The sequence below is a fragment of the Pteropus alecto genome, unplaced genomic scaffold (assembly GCF_000325575.1).
Source record: "Pteropus alecto unplaced genomic scaffold, ASM32557v1 scaffold79, whole genome shotgun sequence".
Classification (NCBI taxonomy): domain Eukaryota; kingdom Metazoa; phylum Chordata; class Mammalia; order Chiroptera; family Pteropodidae; genus Pteropus; species Pteropus alecto.
In genome coordinates, this window is record NW_006494612.1 from 14,294,969 (window position 1) to 14,304,669 (window position 9,701).

Genomic DNA, 9,701 nt, shown 5'->3' on the forward strand with positions numbered 1-9,701 from the left:
CATAGAAATAATACTATTTACTTGTAATTTTAGTGTTATGATCAATGATTGTCAACTATCCAGCATATTTTCTGGCATACATCCTCCACAGAAGGAACACATCCTCCATTACTTGTGAGCATTTTATTTGAAGGACTATCTTACATATCTAGGGCTTTAGACTAGTCCTGTGAGGTACCTGCAGAAAGATTTAGGACTAATATTGGAGAAAAAAGGATTTTTACCACAAAATTGAAAAGGCTACAAAAGTTAAGCTGCAATAAAAAGATAATGGTATGTTTAAATAGAGTAGCACTCTTTGAGTTCAATGGTGGTGGTAGGCTAGAACCAAGATTACATATATCTTTTATGGAAAAATGAAGAAATTTTCCCCTCAGCATATGCTAGGGGGCAAACCTTAAGAGAATGACATTTCAATCTTTTCTACCAAAGAATCCCAGAAATCTAGAGAGGCAACTCAAAGTGCTCCAGAGAAAAGGGCAAAGTTTCTTTGAAATTTTATATTCATCTTATAAATTTGTATAAATTTGGTATTCTACCTAATAATGTGTTTATTTTATTTTAGTATATAAATATGCTTTAATATATATGCTATCAAGTAAGAATGCTTTGATATACAAAAGTTATCATCTGGTTGTGAGTACTCTCAGCATACAGTCAAGTATTTCCAAGGGGTACAAGGTTTACTAGTTAAAGAAGCGCAGGTTTAACAGTATATTGAACCCACGAGCTCACAATAGACTATGAATTCTCTCTCAGTTTAACACAGATAGGCTAATAATTCAGATTTCCATTGATTAGAATTTTGTGTTGTACAGATTATTTTAGATAATCACATTGTTGCTAATATCAAATAGTTGGCAATATAGTTGCATAAACATATATGTGAACTTAAGAAGTTATAGAAAAACAGAAGCATTTTTATATTTGAAAATGGCAGTCAGTATCTCTAGCTACTGAGGTAGTGAAGTAAAAGTTTGAGTGGCTTGGTGATATTACACTTGGCTGCTGCATCTTTGGCCTTTTGTGTATTGTTTGTTGATGTTTCTATTTATTTTTTAATTAGTACTTTGAGGGAGATAGATGTTAATAAATGATGTTTTGTGAAATATTATTGAAATATTATTGAGGTTTTAAAATTAGAATAATTTTTTCTTGTTTTTTATTTAGCCTTAATTTTTTGTTTGATTGTTTCATTTATATTCTCTTTAGTTGAACCAAGATTTCTGCAAAAACTGCTTTAAGAGTTGCTAATCTGAATGGCAAGTTATCTTCCCGGAGACCAACTCCAAACCAGCTTTTAGTGATATGGTTACCTGACCAAGTAGCTTTCTTGAATTTCATGTTATGATTATAATAAAAGGGGCACAGGCTATCTGATTATTTTAGCTGTATTACTGGATAAATTGGATCACTGCAGAGGTATCTGTTATTTTTCCTCCATGATTCACCATAGTTTAGGGAGAAGAAGGCCAGCCCAGAGTCAGGAGATTAAGTTTTTGCTTTTGGTGAATTGCTTTATCACCCATCCGTGGTTAATTAAGAAGTTAAAAATGCCCAGACCTTATGTATTTTACAGTTTTGCCTAGGAGTACAGTTCTCTAATCATTAATAAACCGTAGTATAAATACCTCTTTAATTCTACGGAATATGCCAGGCACCAAGGACGTTGAACAGAAAATGGTCCCAGTCCTTGAAGAACATGGAATAAATATTGAGTAGGTAAATGACTATAAAACAGTGTGACTAATGCCACTGTAGCTGTATCAATCAAGTGTAAAGACGCTCTGAGATGGTTATAAATAATTCTAAAATTAGGCATAGTTCCTCAGAGAAGGTGCTGTTACTGCTAGATCTTGAAAGATAAACAATAGTTTGCCAAGCAAATGAAAATGTGTCCTACAAAGAGGAAAGAGACTTAAAGTGCTGTGTTTAGGGAACTATAATTAAATCAACATAATGGACATCAGCATATATGGCTAGAAGTATGACAAGAAGTAGTTTCAGAAGTGCCTTGCATATCATGCTAAATAACTTGGACTTGACTATTTCGAGTTAGTGGAGTAGTAGGATCTTATTTGTACTATGGTGTACGAATAAGTTCATGTATCTTGGAGGACATACTCTTCCTTTATAACAAAGAGGTAAGGGAGCATAGGGGACATGGAGTAAGGCTAGACTCTTGTTTTGATATGTGGGTAAGTTTTTAGATTGGTTGACTAAATTGTTGACTTTTCTCTAAGAATTAGGTTGGATATGGATGGAAAAATATGACTAATTTAGATTTGTTAAATTTGAGTTAAGAGTCTAGAACCTAGAGTCTAGTTTCTAAGACATTGAGACTGAAGATGTAAATGCGGCTTTAACTACAGATAAGAATTGAAGGTCTTTCCCAGAAATTGCTATATTCAATGACATTGTGTTAAAATATTGTTGGAACAGCTTGCCATAAGAATAATGTGGTTTAATTCTTTTGTTTTCACATTTTTTTGTATGTTAACAGAAAATATATGAGTAGCAATTTTTTTGGAATTATTAAAGCTTTGAAAGTCATATTTTAAATGTGATTTAAAAAAGGATCGTCCTCCTTTATGCGTATGTGTGCTTTTTCTTAACACTTGTTTTTTTTTTTTTTTTTTTTTTTTGCCACGGATTTTGGCTCTGATACATTAGTTTTCTATCAGCTTCTCTAAAGATCCAAGGATAAAGTTTAAATTAAGGGTACATTCAAGAGTACCCTTCAGGGTAGGAACTAGCTCTGCTCTGCTTTTTATTTAGTGACTGTTGGAGAGCATTCTGAGAAATGTGTGTAACTTATGTAACTAGTCACTTAGGGTGCCTGGCCTCCTATTAACCTGGCCCTCTTGAGAGGCAGTGCTCTGGGAGCAGCTGGATCAGACTCAGCACTGTTGCCTAGCAGTCCCAGAGGAGCAGTCATAAGGGGTTGTTGCCAAGCAACTGGGGGGTGGGGGTGGGAGCTCAAGGTGGCACATCATCTCCCATGGAGTTTTACAGTAGTTGTGGGCCCGCCCCCATGGGCGAAGCAGTACAATCTGTCAGAGAGCAAGCCTCCCTCAGAGGCACAAAGGTTGCTAGCAGTAAGTATTTGACCTTAAAATCAAAGACAATAACTTAAGTTCTATGAACATGCAAGCAAATTTATGGAATTATTGATGTAAATTCAATTAAACATGAACTTGGAGCAAGGCAGGTAGCTGTGGCAACTAGAGTTCTCATCTCAAATACTTTCATTTCAGTTTCTTCTCCTTCAGGTGTAATTGCAAGGTAAATTTTCTGGGTGAATGGAAAGTAGTTGTTCTTTATGCTATATTAAATATGTGACTTTCTTTATTAACATTTAGCCAAAGCAAATATTTACATTTGAGAAAAACCAGTAAGACAACTCTGGTCTCTTCAAGTGGGCTTGAAATGGCAAAGTATTTGACTCAATATCAATGCAAAAACTTACTATTAATATTAAAGATACTGCTTTGAATTTTATTTCTGTATAGAAAAGTCAGACAATAATTCACCAGGACCACATCTTATTTTATTTTTAATTTTTAACACAGTTCATAAATGACTCTCCAGGAAAGTCGATTAAATGTCAAAACTAATCAGCTCCTGTAAGAAGGCTTGAGTTCTGCTTTTTGGACTTTAAGTCGCCTGTGTTGAGCAATGACTTCTCCTAAAGACCTAGGCACATATTTTAACAGCCCAGATTAAGTTCTTTCAGTATCTTGGAATAACACACAGTTGCATTTGAGGTTAAAGTGTAAAATAGAGAAACATGTAACTATTAGAGTTGAGAAATAATTAACATTGGCCAGCTAGAGAGAAGTGATATAAACCTTTCTTTCCTTCCCACGACTTTTTCATCCAGTACTTTTGGTCTTGGGCAGTAACTGTTTGCCTACTGATCCAAAGGGTTCAGGAGGCAGGAGTTTGCTCCGGCTGCAAAGGAAAAATCTTCTTTGTTGCACTATGGTCTGCACCCTTTGAGGGACCTATATTCTTTAAAAAAAAAAAAAGACAATTAAAAATTTCTATTAAGAATTGCACACAGATTTTTATGTTACACACAAATATGCACACACCTACTAATGTATCAAAGCCATTCAATTAAAGTACTACTAAGATATATCAATAGTAATAGGAAATTTAAATATTTTTCTAACATGCATTTTTAAAGCTACTTGATGTTTAAAAGGGACCTTTTTTTACTGTTTTTATCATATGTATCATGGGTAAGAACATTCTATTTATCCTTGTAATGTAAGACTATTAATACATCTAAAACATACAAAGCACAGTGTGTTTAGGCATTGTTCCATATGACTTAAATTATGTCATTTAAATCTCCCAACAACTCTATGTGATAGGTACTATTACTATGGATATTTTACATATGGGGAAATCTAGTCCTGCCCAGAAAGGTTATAACTAGATTAAATTTACGCAGTAAAAAGATTTGTAATCAGAAAATCTGTCTTTAGAATCTGTGCTCTCAATCATGACAGTATGCTTTAAGTACCACATGATTTCGTGAGGGCAACCACAGTCTTGTTTTTAGGTTATAATGATATGTGAAAATGCAAGAGAGTGAAAACTAAGAAATTATTTACATAAGTAAATTTGCTTATTTTATTCATTGGGCCTATAGTTCACAAAAAGAAGTCTTTTAAATCAAACTTCTTTACATCTGTTCATATTCTATGAACATGAAAAATAAATTCAGCAGGCATTTAGCACTGAAATTGTTTCTTTTTAGTATGAGATGTGAGGTATATTTTCTTTGGTGTATGAGATGTGAAGGAAGTAGAAATGGTTAAAAGAAAAATTACACGAAGAGTAAGTGAACTCTTTTTGAGTCAATTCTAAAAAAAAATCATATTTCTTAGAGCTTTAGATATGAAACAAAATAATAAGAGTCAAGGAACTGCTGTTTAGTCATAAGAGAAAATAATATTAGGGAAAAGTTATATATAAAAGTTAGGACAATAGTTCAAGAATACTGTGAGGCATCATGGTGCGTAGTAGATCAATCTCAGGCTTTAGAATAAGAAAAAGCTTAACTTGAATCTTGTCTCTGTGACTTATTAGCTGTATGGCCTTAGGGAAGTATCTCACCATCTCTAAGCTTTGAAAAAAGCCTGCTATATGGTAAACAAATTGTATTAATTAAACACAATAAAACACAAAGTGTCTAGCAAGGCTCATGTCACAGAACACATATTTATTAAATGTTAAAATCCCTTTACCTTCTTTCTGAGCAACAACAAAAAGTAAAAAAATGGTTATCCTGGGACCTGAAGGAGCAAGGGAGTTTCACAGTGGGATTATGAGGTCAAAGTTTTTCAACATTTTAAGACTTTGGTCAACTTCACCAAATTTTTAAGTTTTACATTTTTTTACTTTGCTTATTATAAATGTTTATGACATTGACTTGAATCTAAGAAGACAGTTAGACTGAATGTTTATTTGTATTAACTGAATCTGAAACATGAATATAGTTGTGATTCATAGTCATTTTTATTAGTTCCTCTTAATTCATTCTCTAGCTAATAAGGCTTCATTCAAAATTGTTTTGAATTAATAATTTAAGGTAAATTAAAGATATGACATTTAGATAAAATTTTGATTTTGGTTATTTGTGTGTATTTCTTATCAACTACTTTAGCTGTGGCCCTCTGTACTCTGAAACAGAGTTGTGTTTCTTCCATAGTATCTACCACATGGTAGATGACAGTATGTCATGAAGGAGTGAATGGGTGAAACAGGTTACTAGCAATTTTATGTACATCAAATAGCTCTTAAAGCTTTTAAAAATGTAGCAGTTGCCAAGGATTTAGTCAGTAGGTTAGTTTAAAAATTGTCACAATTGTAGAAATCAAACATATATAGTAGGAAAAAATAGGAAAGAATATGCTAAAGGTCAATGAGAGAAACAAGGATAAGCAAATAAAATTTGAATAGAATCATACTAATAGAATCATACTAATTTGTTATGAACACATTTATAAATGAATTCACAGTTTTTCATATTTTCACAAAGGTATAAATTCATGGTATATATTCATCCTTTTAGAACTACACAGAGCAAGAGTGAACATAAAACATTTGCAAATCATCCTTTTCAAGTTATGATATACTTTTGCTCATGCAAGTAAAGATGTGTGAATTTTCCATTCTGTAATCACTAATTGAGTACTTACAGTATATCATACTGAGTCCTATAGGTGGATGAAAAAAAACATTGCCATTCAAGACTTTCACAGGAAGACTGTCACACACAGACATAATGCAAAGCCGACCATGATAAGTGCTTCAGAGTTCTGAACCGTGACTTCAGGGCAGGGATTATGATAAACACCAAACTGGAGCAATTCTAAAGAGCTTTACGAAAGAAGCAGCACTAGAACTGGGCCTTTATGGATGTCCCATAACCTACTAATGAGAGCAAAGGTGGTGATGTGGATTCTAAGCAGAAGAAATAGAGTGTTTTTATATGGCCTATTTGTGAAATTCTTTTGTCATTTGTTGCTACCCTTATCTGGCCAAGGGGTCCAAACCAGCACATCTTGTACAAAGCCTCATGCATTGGAGGCACTCAGTACTAGTTTTTGAATATCTGAATGAATGAATGAATGAATGAACAGACTTACAGATTCTTCTTAATATAGGACAATAACTTTCAAATAAAAAATGATATTTCATTGAGGATTGTTTTTCTTTACCTGATTATACCTATGCAATTCAGAAGAAAATTCAAACTACTGAACTCTGGTTAACATTCATCTCACCAAATTTTATTAAAATATAGCTGTGGTCTTTATTCCTAGCACTCTGTCCTTCTCTTTCTACATTTAATTTCGATACTTTAACTGGTTTGTTTAGATGCATGAGTTCAAGTATATTCCTCTGATTTCTTTCATCTAAAATACAAATTTCCTGAGGCTATTGTGCTGCTTATTATAAAGTAATATTTAGGTCATTTTTAATTTTCTCTTTAGAAGCAAAACAAGCTTATCCTATTATACAAATTCCACATTCTCCAGTTAAAAACCTGCAGCACAATGATAGAAAATAGGCATATATTTCCTATTGGAAAGTGTCCAAATAATACCTGGAGTAATTACCTGAGTTTTAAAAGAGATTGCATTATGGCAGTGGGGTTATTTTAGTTCAATGGCAGTTTCAGTCAATTAAAATTAGTCCCTTTTTGAGCCATTTTTCCTATTATTTGCCTTTTGGATTCAGTATGTCTTGGAAATTCAAATATATTACAATATGATTCATTTGGTATTTTGTTTCTTTTGGAAGCCAAAACAAAACTCTTTAGAACATCACAATCCCAAAAGGAAGCTGTGAGACTTATGAGTGTGATCACAACTACCTTTCTAAGATCCCAATTAGAATCTAGTTTTAAACACAATAAGCACCTTTTTTACTTTTGCAATTCTTCAGGGAGGGTAATAACAATACTGCATATTTGGCATTTTATTGTATGTGATCTTCCTTGATTTTCAGAGCAACCTGGAGAGATAAGTAGGGTAAATATTTTCTTCCCCAATTGATAAGCAAAGCTCTGTCATTTCCTATACGAGAGGAGATAACTCCTCAAAGTCCACAGCTGATAAATAGATGAGCTGGAACTAGAATTAAGTTCAGCACTTCCGCCTCTATATCACAATGCCCTTAGGACTTTCTTTTACTGAGTTACCTGTAAGGTATGCGTAAATATGAAAAGCGAAAGAAAGAGAAGAGTAATGATGTTATTTGAAAACTAACTTAAAAGACAGCTAGTGTAATGCTGTTGGCATTTGGGGAAAAGATACTTTATTTGAGAATCAGAGTGAAATATTTCCAGCACATACAATTCTTGGGTTTCATATGCATTTAAAGTTCATTTACTCTTCCAACATGAATGTTCTGTGAAACATGGACTGGAAGGAGGATGCCTCAAACCAGGCTGAATAGTGAGAGATGTCTTAATCTGTTTGAGAATTGATGGAGTGAAAGAAGATGTGGATGAGGAGGGTCAAACTAAATGGCGCCTGGGGGAGTGGAAATGGAAGGAAGAGTGAGCTGAGGAACATTATGACCCTGGAATAGACAAAAGTTGGGAGATAAGAAAACAGCAGACAGCACCGAACTTGCTCCTACTCTGAATAACCCTAGTAAAGTTAGCACGTACAGGCATAGGAATATCGACATTACTGGCACACATTTAGTAGAAAAAGGACAGATGATTTCTACACCGTAAAAGCCAAAGAAAAAAATATATATATATTGCTATATTGTTGATTTTACTATTTAAAGAATGTCTCGTTGCTCATGATATATGGTCTTGGAACAAAACGTGAGAAAGTTTCCTCGGAATACGATTGATGTGTTTGAATGTGAAACAAAATAATAAAAAGAAACATAGTCCTCATTTATAAAGGAGCATTGAACTGCTTACTCATGGAAATTTATCTTGCTCCTGCTATAAATCAGAGAAGTGTAAAAGAAAAGGAAATTAGGGTGAGTAATGAAAAAATAGCAATGAAAGTTGTTTTAAAATTGTGTGGCATTTTGTCATTAAATTAGATGTTATTGCCCAAGGGACCATTTGTTCTATTCTGAAAGAGACAAATGAATGAAAGATATTTATCTCAATAAATCTTTTTTTCTCGTTGTCTCTTTCAGGGGTCATGGTATACTGAAAAGGCACTTGGTCAAGTAATCTGGGGGGAGTTGGAAACCATCAAGTCATTGTGGCCACGCAGCAAGTAGAAAAGACAGAGGTAAGTACACTTGTGACCCACTGATCATGCTATTGAGGATGTCCTTGAAAATACCTTTGTTGCTATAAAGTCAGAGAACAGCAAAGAAAAGATAGGATGGGAGGTCTTTGTTTTAGAAAGCAAATTGATATAGTTTAATTGAAGCTTGATAGATCTATTAATGTCAAATTAATAGCACATAACACATGCTGAGAACTTGAGAAACACATTTCCATCCTATAGGACCAGTGATTGTACAGAGACTGATCTTAGTTTGATATTTACCTTCTTAGCTGTGCTTATTTAAATTGTTTTCAGCAGAGGCAGCCATTCCACCAAAATAATATTTTAAATTTATAGCCTTTAAAACAGAAGAGAAACTTATGATATTACCTACCAGGTCTTATAAACTTTATTATAATTTATTTCTAATTTTAATCTCCGCAGAGACTATAGTGATAGATTTATAATCAGTACGTACAAGTAAATATTATTGATGACATTGATGGACATAAATCTCAAATATTTTTTGAGAAACATTTCTGTCTACTGAGATATATACCAATATATCAGATATATTTCATATATATAAATGGCATATATGTGACAATAATATATATATATAAATGACATCCATTTATATAGGTGAATAATTTATATATCTGTATATGTACTTTATGTGTCCTTTAAAAATGAGGTTACATTTATATTGCAATCTTAATAATATTTCACAAAAATTCTATTACATTGGTAGATTTGTATTTGAGGCCACTCCAATATCTTACTGCTGCTTTTTCCCACCCAGAGTGAGAGATTTGCTCTCCTATTGCTGTTTAGATGGCAGGTCAAAAAACACAGAGCAAGCCTCAGTCTGTGTAAGGAACCCGATTTCTCTTCCTACTCTTGGATTCCCATGACAACAAAGCACAAAGG

General features: G+C 33.4%; 1 long non-coding RNA gene across 1 annotated transcript in view; it reads left to right on the forward strand.

Moving 5' to 3' along the window:
- Nucleotides 1-9,701, forward strand: part of LOC102888959 — a 51,568-nt gene that overhangs the window by 11,835 nt on the left and 30,032 nt on the right. The window contains exon 2 of the long non-coding RNA XR_439385.2: nt 8,692-8,789. This is a non-coding gene — a long non-coding RNA (uncharacterized LOC102888959). The remainder of the gene's footprint in view (nt 1-8,691; nt 8,790-9,701) is intronic.